At 45.9% G+C, this 17,628-nt stretch overlaps 1 protein-coding gene and 1 long non-coding RNA gene across 2 annotated transcripts in view; one reads left to right on the forward strand and one right to left on the reverse strand.

Annotated features, from left to right (window-relative positions):
* The window catches only part of LOC147102942 (cytoplasmic phosphatidylinositol transfer protein 1-like), a 459,229-nt gene that overhangs the window by 407,128 nt on the left and 34,473 nt on the right, over positions 1–17,628 (reverse strand). The gene's annotated exons all lie outside the window — the stretch shown is intronic.
* The window catches only part of LOC147102943 (uncharacterized), a 29,899-nt gene continuing 20,149 nt past the window's right edge, over positions 7,879–17,628 (forward strand). Inside the window, exons 1-2 of the long non-coding RNA XR_015073158.1 lie at positions 7,879–8,174; positions 9,909–10,017. This is a non-coding gene — a long non-coding RNA (uncharacterized LOC147102943). The remainder of the gene's footprint in view (positions 8,175–9,908; positions 10,018–17,628) is intronic.

A 17,628-nucleotide genomic window follows, 5' to 3' on the forward strand; every position in this document is an offset into this window, starting at 1 on the left:
TAGACTGATGGGGCGGTAATTGGCTGGATTGGACTTGTCCTGCTTTTTGTGGACACGACATACCTGGGCAGTTTTCCACATTGTCGGATAGATGCCAGTGTTGTAGATGTACTGGAACAGCTTGGCTAGAGGCGCGGCTAGTTCTGGAGCACAAGTCTTCAGCACCACAGCCGGGATGTTGTCGGGGCCCATAGCCTTTGCTGTATCCAGTGCGCTCAGCCGTTTCTTGATATCACATGGAGTGAATCGAATTGGCTGAAGACTGGCTTCTATAATGGTGGAGACCTCCGGAGGAGGCCGATATGGATCGGCACTTCTGGCTGAAGACAGTTGCAAACACTTCAGCCTTGTCTTTTGCACTCACGTGCTGGGCTCCACCATCATTGAGGATGGGAATATTCATGGAGCCGCCTCCTCCCATTAGTTGTTTAATAGTCCACCGCCATTCACGACTGGATGTGGCAGGACTGCAGAGCTTTGATCTGATCCATTGATTGTGACATCGCTTAGCCCTGTCTATAGCATGCTGCTTCCACTTTTTAGCATGCATGTAGTCCTGTGTTGCAGCTTCCCCAGGTTGGCACCTCATTTTTAGGTACACCTGGTGCTGCTCCTGGCACGCTTTTCTACACTCCTTATTGAACCAGGGTTGGTCCCCTGGCTTGATGGTAATGGTAGAGTGAGGGATATGCCAGGCCATGAGGTTACAGATTGTGGTGGAATATAATTCTGCTGCTGCTGATGGCCCACAGTGCCTCATGGATGCCCAGTTTTGAGCTGCTATATCTGTTCTGAATCTATCCCATTTAACACAGTGGTAGTGCCACACAACACAATGGAGGGTGTCCTCAGTGCAAAGACGGGACTTCGTCTCCACAATGACCGTGCGGTGGTCACTGCTACCGATACTGTCATGGACAGATGCATCTGTGACAGGTAGATTGGTGAGGACAAGTTTAAATGATATGATTGTTTCCTGGGAAGAGGGCATAAATATTCCAGAGAGCTGGGCAAAGGATGGGATTGATTCTTGTAGTAGACCCAACAAATACAGCATTTAATTCCACAAACCGACCATAGATCAATTTGGTCTGATTAAAACTGTGCCAACCACAGTTGACACCCGTGAAGAATAGTGTAATAACTGGCAGTACTGACTGGCTGTAACTATTGCATTCTTCAGAAGCATTATTTCTTGAACTCCAACGACAACAGAAGTAAAAGAGACATTAGAATTCTGCTTGATGTTCACCCAGAATCTTTAATGAATAGTACATTAAAGCTGAGCTGTTTTACAGACCATCATGTTACATAAATAATTTATCATTTCAACCAAAACATTGCAGTGAGAAGCAGTGCAGTGGTGCTGCTTGTCGGTGCTACAAAGCATTGGTACTTACAAAGAACAATAAGATGCAACTATGCACCTGCATGAGATGAATTCACAATATTGGTTGTAAAGTCAGGGTTTGCCTCATTACCAGGAGGGGAGCAATATTTTAAAAAAACTTTAAAAAAGAAACATGCTTAGCAGGTCACTGCCATACACCTTCTAACTGCTGGCTCACAAGTAGTATTGTCCAAGACCAAGGAGGAGGTTGCCTGCCTGTCCTCCAAACTGGGGATGGTTTTAGGCATGAGGAGACCTAAAAATTAAGGGGAAAAAAATAAAACCTAGAAGCTCTCCCACACCAATGTTTATAAAATGGAAGATGTGCTGTTTTATAAGAACAAGAGCATTATACTATATAACTCAATGTACGCTGATGTCTGCTGCCAATGTGCAGGCGTGTGTTCCGAAAAGGTTAAAAAGACTAAGGGCTCTTCATTCTTGAACGCAATTACAAGCTGAATGCTCTTAGCAGATGCGCAGTTCAATGAGCTTCAGCTGTATGACAAAATGGCTTTCTTTAAATAAAGTGTAACTCCTGTAGCCAATCAGCAGGTATTTTCTGTGCCCTGCTCAGGTCGATTAGAGACTGACTGATCTTAGTAGATGATCAAGTTAATTAAAGGTCAGATTGGTTTATTTTTTTACTTTTAAAGTGTGCATCTGTGCCTGTGGAAGTGATTAACACAGGCACACATTAGAAGCAACATTTTCACATTGTGGCAGATTTCCTGCGGTGTTTCTCACAGTGAGTCAGAGGAAATACTGTTTTATCACATGTAACATACAATATATTATAAAGGGCACTGATTTATGATAATTCAATAGGGCAAATTGTATTTTTACTACAGAACATTGTGGGAATGTTTTAGTGCTGTTTCCAAATGCTTGAATTCCACAATTGTGTGCATATTTGTTATAATCTGATCAGCATACTCATAAAAGTAAAGTGAAGAATTAATAACGATGAGAACATTGGAATTGCAGTACAATGCTACTTATATAGAAAGCATGAAATGTAAGGAACTATTATTCTATAAATAACACCGTGTGCTTGAGGCACGCTATTTCCCTGTTAAAACAGAAAACCACTAACTCAGACTGACATTATTATTAGAATCAAAAATCTAGTTTTTAAAATCTTACGTGATATTTTTAACTGGACAGTCATTCTGGAAACCGAGAAGATTTTTTTTAGTTTGTGAAAAAAAGTCATTCTAAAATAGTCTTCTTAAACGTAGAATATTTCAGCACTTTTTGAATTGCTAGAAATTGAATGAATTTATGATGTTAAAGCATTCTATACAAGAATTACAACAAAATATTTTTTCCTGACGATTATAAATATACACTTGCTATCAGTGGAACAAACTATCTATATTGTAGAATAATTCAATGCAAATTTTCCCCTGGAATTAATTACATGTGGGATCTTGTGTCTCAACTTGGCTGTCTGGGTGAGGTGCAGAGGTAGAATGGGAGATGAGAAGCGATGCACTACTGCTGCACACCTAAAAACGATTCATTTTTGACTATCTTTGACAGTGGTCTAGAACCAGGTTACCTTCCAAAAGTCCATCAGAGAAATAGTGCATGATACTGAATATATAACATATAAATTAATAAATGTAACCTACATACAGTATTTAGAAGTGCATAGGGTAATGTGATTAGATGTATACTTCATTTTCACAAATGTTACCTCCTGTAACACTGCTTATGTCAACATTTATAATGAAAACATTATCTAGGGGAGTGCGGCACTGTTGGAGGTGCCGTCTTTTGGATGAGACGTTAAACCGAGGCCCCGTCTGCTCTCTCATGTGGACATAAAAGATCCCATGGTAATATTTTGAAGAAGAGCAGAGGAGTTCTTCCTAGTGTCCTGGACAGTATTTATCCCTCAACCAACAGCACTAAAACAGATTATCTTATCATTATCACACTGCTGTTTGTGGGACCTTGTTGTGAGCGAATTGGCTACCGTGTATCCTATGTTACAACAGTGACTACACTTCAAAAGTACTTCATTGGCTTTGGGATGTCCTGAGGTCCTGAAAGACGCAATATAAATGTAAGTTTGTCTTTTTTTTTAATGCAGCTAAACCGCACTCCCTTTACCCAGTACTGCTACTGGACTGGGAATGGCCCCCCAGATTCTCACCAACTTCTACCGGTGCACCATCGAGAGTATCCTGTCCGGCTGCATCACTACCTGGTATGGCAACTGCACCGCCATAGGCCGCAAGGCTCTACAGATGGTGGTGAAAGCTGCACAACATATTATAGGAATTAAACTACCTGCTGTGCAGGATATCTACCCTGAGAGGTGCCGGGGGAAGGCCCTGAGAATCATCAAAGACGCGAGCCACCCCTGCCACAACCTCTTCGCCCTGCTCCCGTCCGGTAAGAGATATCGAAGCATACGGTCTCGTACCAGCAGGTTTCGAAACAGCTTCTACCCCCAGGCCATAAGACTCATGAACGAATAATTTATTATTATTTATTACTGTTGTTTTATTTATTATTACTGTATTTCTATTAGTATTTTTATCATTGCTATGCCATATTTATTCCAATGTTGGGAGGACTCATAAAAATCAACATTTCATTGTGCAGTACACACGTTTGCTGCATATATGACAAATAAAATTGAATTGAGTTGAATATCTAGCTCCAACTGGTGCATCTTGCATACCATCTTGCAATGTATTCTCGACCATAAAATGCTACGGGATACAAATTATTAAATAAATATATAACGGAACACATACAAAATAAAGGCCGCTCATTTACAGTTTTCACAGAGTAATGGACAGTTGTGGAATTCAATCGCCAAAGCACCAGTAAAGATCCCAGAATATAATTTAATAAAAATTGAATCTGACCTATTCAGACACTAAATTATTAGCCCTGATGTTATTCCCTTCGTGGCATAAACAACCCTATTGTTAAAAACAGTATGTGCTCTTAATGACCGTGACAAACACCAAAGAAGTTCTGCTAATAATAAATCAAATTCCAATTTTTAATTAAATGGTATTCAGGGATTTATTCTATCTGTCGAGCTAGAGATACAGCGAATACATACTGGATATGGCAAATTTACTTGATGTTATTTGATTGATGAATATGTTTGAGGAGCTGATTAGTATGCATGCAGTTGACAAGCCAGTAGGAGCTTTAATAATTCCACTTGATGTAGCGCAGAATGGACTGCGCAGGGAGGAAATAGACACAGATAGCGTGACAAATTTAGCAGGAAAATTGGATAGATATTTGAGGGAGTGGGCGATTGATGTGGTACGAGTTCTTGGAGCCCATAGATGGACTGCGTAGTCCTTCTGGTCTTGTACTCATCTATGTTCTATGGGGCCCCAAAAAAACAAGTTTCAAAGTCCCAATCCAGACAGCTTTGTTCTATTTAGGGTCCACTTTTTCCAGTCCGGATTTCAAGGTTCTCCAATTACAACTTCAATAACCCCTCCTTCTCGTCTTCCACTTAATCTTAATTTACCCTTTGGTCATTGCTGTTAATGGAGCTTTGCTGCTGATCCATAATGAACGACAGGTGAAAGATCAACGTCCTTAGACTGAACTTTGTCCAAATTTGTAATACTTCAAAAATTCAGCAAACAAAAATGTTATTTGTCGCTGACACCAATTATTGTTAGATCTATTCTATCTCTCTTAGATCAGATGGTTAGAATGGACCATTCTGTATAATTCCACAAATTAGATCGGTGCCATTCCTCAGCTGACCTGCCTCAAGGTTTACCTGAATGCTCAGAATCATTTTCTCTTCCCAGGTAACCCAACAGAAATGATCAAAGCTTTACCTCAAGGGAAGGATAAGAGCAAGAATCAGATGAGACAGCAATTTAGCTGCAAGTTCAACAAAGCTGCTATAGCTACTGGCCACCCCTCTAATTGGAGAATCAGATGGCTCTAACGAGATATTGTTGGTGGAATTTGCCAATTAAAAATAAATGCTGTAAAATTCAGTGCACAGGTTACACGTTCATGCAGTTTATGACCTGAAAACCAAGGTGTGATCATTAGTAGTATCGTAATAATTTTTTTATGAAAGTGGAGTAACACTCTTGGCTGGCCAAATTTGCAAATTTCTATCTCCTACAATCCGATCTCACCCTCCAGGGATGAATTAAGTAAGTAATAACTGCGCTAAGTCACTAGCACATTGGTTAATCCAGATGAGTGAGGTGGAATCAGCTGGATTGGATCTGTATTGGAAAAACGTAAAAACAAATTTAAAACACATTTTATGAAGCGATGTACATTTTACTTTATTTTGTTTTCAAATAAGGCATAACACGTCAGAGGTCAGCAGCAGGAAAGTATTCATGAGCCTTTCCATTTCAATTTACATTTTTATTTGCATGGCTTATTTTTCCTTTACAGTGCAAACTTTTGCTATTACTTTTCATGCAGCCCAGAAACTCATTTCCATTTGCACTTATTTCTCACTCACTGGTTTGTTCTGTTTAAACTAAGTAGGACTGTAGTTTTGCTTCAGGCTGTTCTTAGTGCTGTTGCATCAATGGCAGATATATTCTGAATAAGAGCTCCAGCATCTGTTAGTATCAGCAGCTTGAGATATATGCAAATTGGAAACATACGGCCTTCTCATTGGATTATGTTACATGAAAGGATTTCCCAATTTATCATATGTATGTATTTTACCTGATTTTGAAAATACACTTTCACAAAATTGCTCTTCATTCAATAGTTTCTTTCAGAAAATAATCTATGACTAACTGAAAATGTAAAACTTCACTGCTCCTCCTGATTCTTCGGTGGGTAAATGCAGTACATGTTGTGAGCCATAAACCAGTGTTGTCCGATACATTAGCCACTAGCCACACACAGCTAATTGGAAATCCAGATATGGCTAATTGCATTTTTGATTAGTAAATAAAAAATGAGTAATAGACATAGTTATTGAGCATGTGATGTCAATATTCATATTCGCACGACGTATGAATGTGTATTTTAACCTTTTTGCTCGTTTGTTGGTAAAATGGTAAGACGAAAAACATTATGCAAGTGTTTTTTGATCATATTGAGTTACTTCCTTGATACTGAATAGTGGTAGAGGTTTGTTTGGTAAGTGTACACATGAAGTACGTTTACCTATATTGTGAGTGCATAAGGCATTTTCTACTAAAATTAGTGCATGTGGATCTAGCAACTCCTCTTGGAATGTACATTGAGTGAGATCAGGCTCAGCTGTGATGTCAAATAGTCTGCTGATGCCTTTGGGGTAAGAAGGGTTGTCAGGACCTGACGAACATTACCCCAATAAGATTTGATGTCTTCAGGAGAGAAGGGGACAACATTGGAAAGGTGGTGGAAAAGAAAATATAAAACTTCATGTGAAACAGGAAATAACATAAAATAAATGGGAACTATGTGCTCATTTTAAGAACTAGTGCCAGCTGATGACCATTTATAGTGATGACATGAGCTTAAGTTATTATACATAAAACTCAAATTCTCTGAGCAAGATATTGTCCAGTTAAAAGCACTGAAATGCTCTTATCTGATTTATAGTAGGGAAAAAACCTCTTTAATATTCACTCTCCTTTACAGCATTTTAATGCTACTGTGCTCAGCGCCAACAAAATCCAACACCACTGGGATATGCTTTTCCGTTTTATCCCCTTATCAGTCCCTTCCAGGCCACAAACATCCTGTGGCCAATAGGGCAGGTCAGATGGCCTGCTCCCAAGTTACTGCTAATGCTACCCTTTGTCAAATACCAAGACTGGCACAGAGAATCAATATTTCTAAACAAACCTTTTCTCCTCCCTTCTCCCACCTCCGGTCACTTGCTGCCTCCACAAAGTCATCTCAGGGACTAGAATCTCAGTGGAGTAAATGACAAATCTGCATCCCTGTAGTCTGTGGTGTTGTGCTTTGAAACCTCATTTGGATATTAAGGTTATATAAATGCCTTTCACTCTGCCTGTTCTCTCTATTTAAATCTATCTATCTATCTATATCTATATATATATATAAATGAGTCTGTCTGTCTGTATGTCCGCGGTAAACTCAAAAGTTATAGAGCGTACCTACACATATGTTATATCAAAAGAAAGCTTATGATTAGGGAAGTGTCATAGGCGTATTTACTTTTTGGTCAGACAAAAATTGCTCCGACAGTATACAAAAAACGTTCAAAAAACGGACAAAATCCGCTCATTAGCGTTGAGTGACGTGATGGTTGACCAATCCTACGGGGGAAGCGCAGTGCGTCACGGGGGACGTTTCATGGTGTGTTTGGGCAGGGCCTAATCCTGCCGCCTGCCATGAGTGCGGGAGCGGGAAAACCTGCCATGAGTGCGGGAGCGGGAAAACAGATACACAGACATCGACAGAGACAACCACGCGGCCCGAGAGACAGCGAGCATACACACACAGAGACACATACACCCGCGCGTCCCCCCCTCTCTCTCCTTCCCCCCTCCCTCTCTCTCTCTCCTATTTATCTACACAGAGAGAACCGCGCGGACCGAGAGACAGCGAGTGGGCGAGCGGCGGCGGCGGGCCGGAGCGTCAGCTGAGCTGGCCAGCCCCTTCCCCGGGGTGTCTTCCTCTCTTCTCTATCACCTTCCCTCACTCTCTCCTTCCCTCTCTCTCTCTCTCTCTTTCCTCTTCCCTCTCTCTCTCTCCTTCCCTCTCTCTCTCTCCTTCCCCCTCTCTCTCTTGCCGTGAGTGCGGGACCGGGAAAACAGATACACTGAGCAGGAGCTGAGCTGAGGTGAGTCGGGCCGGGCCTGAGGCGCGAGGCCGCTCACGGGGGCTCCGGGTCACTGCGGCCGGGCTCTGAGTCCAACCCCTTCCCCGGGGTGTCTTTCTCTCTATCTCCTTCCCTAACTCTCTCCTTCCCTCTCTCTCTGTCTCTCTCTCTCCTTCCCCCTCTCTCTCTCCTTCCCCCTCTCTCTCTCTCTCTCTCCTTCCCCCTCTCTCTCTCTCTCCTTCCCCCTCGCTCGCTCTCTCTCTCCTTCCCCCTCTCTCTCCCTCTCTCCTTCCCCCTCTCTCTCTCTCTCTCTCCTTCCCCCTCTCTCTCTCCTTCCCCCTCTCTCTCTCTCTCCTTCCCCCCCTCTCTCTCTCTCCTTCCCCCTCTCTCTCTCTCCTTCCCCCCTCTCTCTCTCTCCTTCCCCCTCTCTCTCTCTCCTTCCCCCTCTTTCTCTCTCCTTCCCCCTCTCTCTCTCTCTCCTTCCCCCCTCTCTCCTTCCCCCTCTCTCTCTCTCTCCTTCCCCCTCTCTCTCTCCTTCCCCCTCCCTCTCTCTCCTTCCCCCCCTCTCTCTCTCCTAACCACACTTGGAGTTACTGTGAACAGTTCCGGTCTCCATCTATTTCGTTCTGCCCTGCAGCTGCCCGTCAACCTGCTCAACGCCAATACTACCCTCCTCCTCGGCGGCAACTTGCATTCATCTGGCACTTCTCTCGACCGGGGCGGGGATGGGCAGCAAGGACAGAGTACAGCGAGCAAGGACACTGAAGGCACAATTGGAAGAGATAGATTGTGAGGCAGGGGAGGGAAGGAGAGAGGGGGAGACAAGGGGAGGGAGAGAGAGAGGGGGAGGGAGAGAGAGAGAGGGGGAGGAAGGGAGAGACAGGGAGAGGAGAGGGGGAGGGAGGGAGCGAGAGGGAGAGGGGAGGGAGGGAGAGAGAGGAAAGGAGGGAGAGACGGGGAGGGAGAGAAAGAGGGGGAGGGAGAGGAGAGGGGGCGAGGGAGAGGAGAGGGAGAGGGGAGGGAGGGAGACAGAGGGAGGGAGAGAGAGCAGGGAGGGAGGGGGAGAGAGAGAGGGGAGAGAGAGAGGGGCAGGGAGAGAGAGGGGGAGGGGGAGAGAGAGGGAGGGAGAGAGAGAAGGGGAGGGAGGGAAAGAGTGAGGGGGTGGGAGAGGGAGGGAGAGACAGGGGGAGGGAGGGAGAAAGTGAAGGGGAGGGAGTGAGAGAGAGGGGGAGGGAGTGAGAGGGAGGGAGAGAGAGGTGGAGGAAGAGAGTGAAGGGGAGGGAGTGAGAGGGAGGGAGAAGGAGGGGGGAGTCAGAGACTCCTGACCAGATTCAGGTACGGCAAGCTGTTGACCAGGCGAGACATACCCAAAACTGTAAAACCTGGAGTATATGGCTACTGGCGATCCCCATTAACAAAAAACGAAGTTAAAGAACCACCTCCTGGGTGCTTAGGAAGAGTTCTTCAATCCCAACAGTTTTATAAACAGTTTTATAAACATGGCAGAGGGTTCTTCAGTTCCCTCGGCAACGCCGGGTACTCCAGCTAGTATTTGATAAAGAGATAAATGACACAGCAAACAGGCACAGCAAATCCAACAACCACTGACACTTCGCAGCCTGCTTTTAAAAGGAGATTAAGATGTGGAAATACTTCCTTCACAGAAATGCTGATTCAATTTGGTGACATAATAATTTTACATGGATTTCAAGAGGTGTCACACATCAATAAAGTTTTTTTTTTATTCATTCACAGGAGGCCAGCATTTATTGCCCATCCTTAATTGCCTTTGAGTGCCATTCAGAGGGCTGTTAAGAGTCAACCACATTGCTGTGGGTCTGGAGTCACATATAGGCCAGACAAGGTAAGGACGGCAGATTTCCTTCCCTAAAGGACATTAGTGAACCAGTTGGGTTTTTACAGTAAACTCTCGTTTAAACGGCACCTAAATATCCGGAATTCTCTATTAACCGGCAAAATGTTCACTCCGAAAACAACACCTCAATAACCGGAAATGTTGCTGAGTCCGAGTCTCTTGCGGTGGCCGAGTTAGTCAGTGGGGGCAGTTCTCCAAACTGCCACTACTCGGCTTCTTGCCGCTGTCGGAGGTCCGAACACCTCAATAACAGGAGTCTGGCTCTCCCGTTTATAATTTTTGTTTTACTGTTAAGTAATTAAAGAGTTATGGATTACCCTCAACTGGCAGTACTGTACTTAATCAAGCATCTTCCACCATCCATTTAACACAGTATTCTGTAGGTGAGTACCCAATTACTGTATACTGCACATTTCTTGATTTTTATTTGTTAAAAATAGCTTCGGAAAATAGCGCCGGATACCAAAGAGTTTCCTGTACGACAATCTGGTATTTTCATGGCCACCATTACTGATACCAGTCTTTATTCCAGATTTATTTAATTAACTGAATTTAAAATTCCCTGGCTGCCGTGGGGGGATTTGAACTTTTGCCTCTGGATTATTAGTCTCAACCGCTTGATTACTAGTCTAGTAACATCACCACTATGCTACCGTTCTAGCTGTATGAAACTGTGCTCACAAGGTAATAGAATTTATTACCTAATCTCCCGCTCTGCCCCTCTATGGTCTCTTGGGAGCTGTAACATTGCATTATGATTGTTTGCAGCTAGATACGATCAGGTATACTTTCAAATTGCTGCTGTTGCTACACAAACACGGCCGTACTAAAACTCATTTACAGAGTTAACCCCTTTATCCCTTTATTTTAAATGGGTTAAAACCTGCATTAAAAATGCATAAGTATTTAGTACAAGCAAGTTAAATGTTAGTACAAAAACAGTGTTGGTTGAAAAATGTATCCCAATATTTGTCAAACACCAAAGCTGATACTCGTGGACCCCGATAGTTATGGTGAGGCGGGGAGAGGGAAAATGGCTGGGGAACCCGTTGAGGCTGGGGACGCTGAGGTCCTGCCGAATTTAATGGCAGGATCTCATTATGATTTTTTTCTTCTGTTTTTCCACTCAGCAACCGGCCAAATTGACAGGTGGATGGATTAAAATTGAGGCCATGGCTTCACTGTGAAATTTGATTTGCTGGAATACAAGAAGAAGAAAACTTGGTGGATTCCCATCATTTCTTTAAGTGCTTTGCAATGGAATGACAAAGGCATAATTCCTAATTTAAGTTACTGAATAGTAAACCACTTTTATTTCAATTTTTTTTAAATTTGTTTATGGGATCAGGCCGTCGCTGGCAAGGCCAGCATTTATTGCCCATCCCTAGTTGCCCTTGAGAAGGTGGTGGTGAGCCACCTTCTTGAACTGCTGCAGTCCGTGTGGTGAAGGTACTCCCACGGTGCTGTTAGGGAGGGAGTTCCAGGATTTTGACCCAGCGACGATGACGGATCGGCAATATACTTCTAAGTCAGGATGGTGTGTGACTTGGAGGGGAACTTGCAGGTGGTGGTGTTCCCATGCGCCTACTGCCCTTGTCCTTCTAGGTGGAAGAGGTCGAGGGTTTGGGAGGTGCTGCCGAAGAAGCCTTGGCGAGTTGCTGCAGAGCATCTTGTAGATGGTGCACACTGTAGCCACGGTACGCCGGTGGTGGAGGGAGTGAATGTTTAAGGTGTTGGATGGGGTGCCAATCAAGCGGGCTGCTTTGTCCTGGATGGTGTCGAGCTTCTTGAGTGTTGTTGGAGCTGCACTCATCCAGGCAAGTGGAGAATATTCCATCACACTCCTGACTTATGCCTTGTAGATGGTGGAAAGGCTTTGGGGAGTCAGGAGGTGAGACACTCGCTGCAGAATACCAAGCCTCTGACCTGCTCTTGTTGCCACAGTATTTATGTGGCTGGTCCAGTTCAGTTTTTGGTTAATGGTGACCCCCAGGATGTTGATAGTGGGGGATTCGGCGATGGTAATGCCATTGAATGTCAAGGGGCGGTGGTTAGACTCTCACTTGTTGGAGATAATCATTGCCTGGCACTTCTGTGGCGCGAATGTTACCTGCCACTTATTAGCCCAAGCCTGAACGTCGTCCAGGTCTTGTTGCATGCAGGCATGGACTGTTTCATTATCTGTGGAGTTGCGAATGGCATTGAACACTGCAGTCATCAGCGAACATCCCCATTTCTGACCTTAGTGGAGCTTTTTCCCCCTGATTCCCATTGACTTCAGTTTTACTAGGGCTCCTTGATGCCAGACTCAGTCAAATGCTGCCTTGATGTCAAGGGCAGTCACTCTCACCTCACCTCTGGAATTCAGTTCTTTTGTCCATGTTTGGACCAAAGCTGTAATTAGAAATTTAATTGAGAAATCAAATATGGAGTTGCGGGAAAGATGGGCACAGATTTGGAGGTAACAACACATTCAATTACTTTAGAGAGGAAAGGGAGATGTGGCAGTAGTTTGCAAGGACAGAGAGGTTCAGAGTTCTTTCAATCACAACTTTCCTCATCTTTTTTCATGTTAAGGCTCATCATCCTCTGGCAATTCACAAAATTTCATCTTGCATTCAGTTTCACCACTCACTGGCACTTTAAAACAAATTGAACTTCCAATGAACTGTTTCTCTACATAAACCTAGCACTGAAAAAACGTTTCAAGCTGGTACAGTAGGCATTAGTCTTGCAGTTGGAAGATGCTCTGCTCGCTGGCATCATTTAAGATTAGAGTCAATGGCCCCGATTTTCAACTTGTGTGGGAAATGGTCGGGTTTCCCCGAATGTGGGGTTTCTGACACACATAAAAAAGTGTCAGCCAGCTCCACGCAATTTTCCCTCAAGTGGCCAATTAATTCCCAGCATGTGGGAGGCCCTGCTAATTGTCCAATTCGAGTCAGAAATCTCCACAGTATGATGTCATCATTCGTGGTGCTTTCAAGGTCCATAGCAAGCACTGCATCCTCTGAAGGCTTCCAAACGAACCATACAGGATGGCAGAGGAGCCTGCAGCAGCTGTGGCCAGTGCCAGACCCCGAGCTTCCTTCAAATTCGACGAGGCTTCACTGCAGGCATTATTGGATGGGGTTAGGGCCCACAGGGAGGTCCTCTTCCCTAGGTCAGGGAGGAAGAGGCCTCCCACTGAGACCAATGCTGCATGGATGCAGGTGTCAGCAGATGCCAACTCGCTGGGAGTCACCAGAAGAACCTTGGCATTACATCTCTAACTCCTTCCTTTACTCCCCCACAGTACCATCCAGAGCCCCTGTCCTCACTGTGGAGGAGGAAGAGGCTGTGCAGCCAGACTCCTCAGAGGAAGCTCCAACCTCTGAGGGCACAGTGTCAGCAGAAGTAAGCGCACCCAGCACCAGCGCAGACACTCACACCTCAGGGGGACCTTCGGGACATAGAGTAGTGTTGTGACCTGGTGTTTCACAGCTCACAAGTGAGCCTCAGCAGATTCTGGAGACAGGGACAGCAGTGGAGAGTCCTCGTCGGAGGGCGCAGGACTCTGCCAGCTCAGCTCAGCTGCGCTGCATGTCAACCCTCTGCCTCTGGGTCCATCCGCAAGAGGTGATGGATCTCCATGCACAGATGCAGGAGTCTCTGGCAGGTTTTGTCTCCAGGGTCGCTGCGAGTGTGGGGTGAATGGAGGAGTCCATAGTGACCGTGAGCAGAGCCTTTGTGGAGTCATTGGCGCATGAACGCATCACCATGGAAAGATTGGCAACCTCCGTGGAGGAGATAACTCGCCAGGGTACGGAAAACATGGTGAGTGCTCATAAGAGAATGACATCTCTTGAGGAGCGTTGGCCATCTGTTGAACAGAGAAACCAGATCTTCATGGAAGTCCTTCTGAGTAGGACTGCCAGTGCAGAAACGGGTCCCCATGGCCCCCTAAAGCGCAGCAAGGTGCCCTCCAGCCACTTCCAAGCGTTGGCCCCTTCTGGCCTGTGCAGCTTCAGGTGAGTGAGCAGCAGCCTGGTGCTCCTGTTGCTGATCCTGCTGTTCCTGGTTCTGCTGCTGCCGCCTCTGCTGCTGGAGATCCTCTAATGGCAAGAAGGGAAGGAAAAAAAGGCGTCCCATGCTTCTCGTAGATGCCTCTGCTGAGGAAGCGCTGAGTGAGGGTGGCGAGAGGGGCTTCCCAGGAGATCGCATTGGAGAAGTGTGTGAGGCTCCAACCTTCCACAGCTGTGCCTAAGCCTTGAAGAAGTAGCCCCAAACCTGCAACAACAAGGTCCTTCAACATACAAGTGCTGTCCCTTTAAATCGCAGCTTCTCCGATTGACCTGCAGCTGACAGCAAGCAAGCCGGCAAGCTTCACGCCAGGTCTCATCAGCGGGGTTCCCCGCAGGCGTGTTTGATGTGGGGAAAGTCCCAAAGTCGCAACGGCCCCGGAAAATCTACTTCAACAAGGTAATTATTGGTCATTCGTGTGCCGACGACCAGTCCCGCCAGCGGCAGCCGGGACTGAAGCAGGTCGCGGAGAAACGGCGGTCTGAAAGTCAGACGGGGCGGGGAATCAGGCATGGGGGGGTCACGACCCGCTTTTTCGGCGATTTTCAGCCCCAGGCCGCATGAAAAGCTGCCCGACGGCTGCCAGAAAATTGACCCCAATGAGTGGAGCAGAGGTGAGCGCCTGGTGACTTTAGCTGTTACAGTAACCAACTGGTCTTACAGACTCAACATAGATTCAACTATGTTCCATCCATTTGAACTTTAAATCAGACTCTAATTTTAAATAGTACAGGTAAATGTATGCCCAGCTGTCACTGTAACAGCAAGAAACTCATTGTATTGCTCGGTAGGCAAAGAAAGGTGGAACGCAATGAGGTGAGAATCTGACAAACGCACAAACCTGCAAGAAAAATATCACCCACAACTATCGCTGCTTACTTACATAACAGTCACTGCACTTTAAAAGTAATTCCTTGTATGTGAAGCACTTTGAGACACTTGTGAAAGATGTGAAAAAGTGCTACACAGTTCTCTTCTCTTCTATTTCCCTTATAACTACGGAACTACCTCGCTCCCTTAGCCTTGCCTTTTAAAATCTTAATGCTTTTAAAACTGAAGCTTGGCATGAGCATATCACTAACTCCTGATTTACATCATCTCTTTCAGGGAACATCTGCCTGATTAGTCAGTCTGCAAAACACAGATGTATCAAGCAAGTGACAAGTACGATGTTTGCACAAGGCAATCCTTTCATCATTTTCCCTGTGGAGAGGAAGCATGAGCTGCACAGGAAGCAGTGATTTAACCAGGTGGCAGGATTCCATTGTTCAAAGCATCATAGATGGCCCCCAGCAGAGAATCTGGGCTCCTCATATCAAGCCCATGGTCTACATGAACAGAAAAGTGTTTCCACTCAAAAAATGTTTAAATCGTATCAGACCACAGAAATATTGTGCAAGTCAATGACTTTTATCCATAAAGCAGACTTCACTCATCGCACAGTGCTCACATTATGAGAAAGAATGTGACACATTGGGGTGATTTTGCCAGCCCTGGGGAAGGCGGGTATGGAGGCGGGACTGCCGGGAAAATGGCAGAATCTGGGGGCGGTACCTATCCCACCCCCAACCTGCCTCCGTGCCATCTTCCCAGGAGGCGGGTACCCGACCCGCGCCGGGAGCCACCTCCTCGAGGCGGGAAGGGGATTAGTGCCAATTGACTGCTTGTTTACAGGTAGTTAACAGGCAGTTTTTTGGATAATCCCTATTTTGAGCCCTAAAGTGTGGGCTTCCCGACGGCTCCGAACCTCGCCAGGGTCAGCGAGGCGAGCCGTGGGTCTGCGGCGGTCGGAGGGGCCGAGATGTCCGGTGTGCAGGTGAGTGATGGCTGCATGTGTGCAGAGGTAAGTGATTGAGGTGAGTCTTAAGTGTTTTAAAAGCTTTACTTACCTTTGCTTCTTCCTCCAGGCTTCATCCCTTCAGATCTTGGGAGTCCCTCATCTCACCGGCAGAGAAAGCAGAATGGCTGCTGCATTCTCAAATGCATCAGCCCTCTCCTTTCTGCTCAGGACAGATCTCTAAGTAAGCCTGTGTCCCAGGACTCAACTTAGAAGACAGATTGTCAGGGCTCGATTTTGCCATTGTGGGCAGGCTGGGGCGTGTCAGGTGGCATTCGTGTCAGGACCCCGACTCCGAAGTGAAGTGGGGAAAATGTGCGATTTTCCTCTAATTGGGCAATTGATTTCCAGCGTGTGGGAACCCCTGGCCCAATGAGTCTTTTCATCTATAAGAAGTCACACAACACCAAGTTATAGTCCAACAGCTTTATTTGAAATCACAAGCTTTCGGAGCGCTGCTCCTTCGTCACCTGACGAAGGAGCAGCGCTCCGAAAGCTTGTGATTTCAAATAAAGCTGTTGGAGTATAACCTGGTGTTGTGTGGCTTCTTACATTTGTCCACCCCAGTCCAACTCCGGCATCTCCACACCATGGCTACATCTTTTCATCTAGAAAGTCACCTCCGATGACGTCATCAATGCTGCTGGATTTAAGGCCTGCAAGCAGCCTTGCTTCTTCTGGAGACTGCAAACTTTATGGCCATTGTAGTAAGCACTTCATTGATCGACTATGTCCACCAGTAGGCCAAAGTGTGCTCCATGCTTCGATGAGCCCTCCCTCCAAGCTCTGGTGGAGGGAGCAAGATCCAATAAGGAGGTGCTCTTCCCTTCCTCAGGGAGAAAAATGTCACCCCAGCAGACTAAAGCTGTGTTGCTGCAAGTGTCCCAGGAGGTCAACTCCATCTCGATGAGCCATAGAACCTGGCTGCAATGCAGGAAGAGGTTTCATGACCTTCTCTACACAGGAAAAGTGAGTATGACTTTCCGATCACCCTCAATCTGACCCCTATCGCCTCTCCTCACCAGCACTCTGCTTTGCCAACCTCTTTCCCCACATCCCACTTGACACTTACATCTTTGCACCCTTATCCATTCCCCCTCTCTCTATGGTCACATTCACTTAACTGTTCGACCATGCAGCCCTCACACTCCCTATCACTGTGATGCAATGACAACAACTTACAACACACAGGGAGGATCCTCTGTCTCCTTCTAATCATCTATGCTGTGGATTCTCTACACTCACTCCTTCATTCTCACTCAAACTCCACTTGTGTCCCTCATTGCAGGAAAAGAGAACCCACAATAAGAGGGAAAGAGCCATGACAGGAGGAGGATCACCCTCAGTAGCCCAGCTCACCGCCTGGGAGGAGACAGTCCTGGAAATCGCTGGGATCGAGGACGATTCCCAAGTGAGGGATGGACAGACGGGCGCATCACAGCAAGCTGGTGACAGAATAGTTTGGCATCTCTCTCATTGACATTGCATGAGTCACTGATAATGATTCTGATGCTCTAACAGGTTGACTTATGATCATCTGCACTAGTCAATGTGCATGTAACCTTGGCCTCACATCTCTGACTCTTTTCTTTACTCCCCCACGGGACCATCGAAAGCCCCCGTCCCCACTGTCCAGGAGGAACAGCCTGAGCCTCCAGACTCCTCAGAGGAAGCTGCAACCTCTGAGGGTGCAGCATCAG

Source organism: Somniosus microcephalus, chromosome 21 (genome assembly GCF_052327205.1).
Source record: "Somniosus microcephalus isolate GS21.2 chromosome 21, FLI_Smic_1.0, whole genome shotgun sequence".
Lineage (NCBI taxonomy): Eukaryota > Metazoa > Chordata > Chondrichthyes > Squaliformes > Somniosidae > Somniosus > Somniosus microcephalus.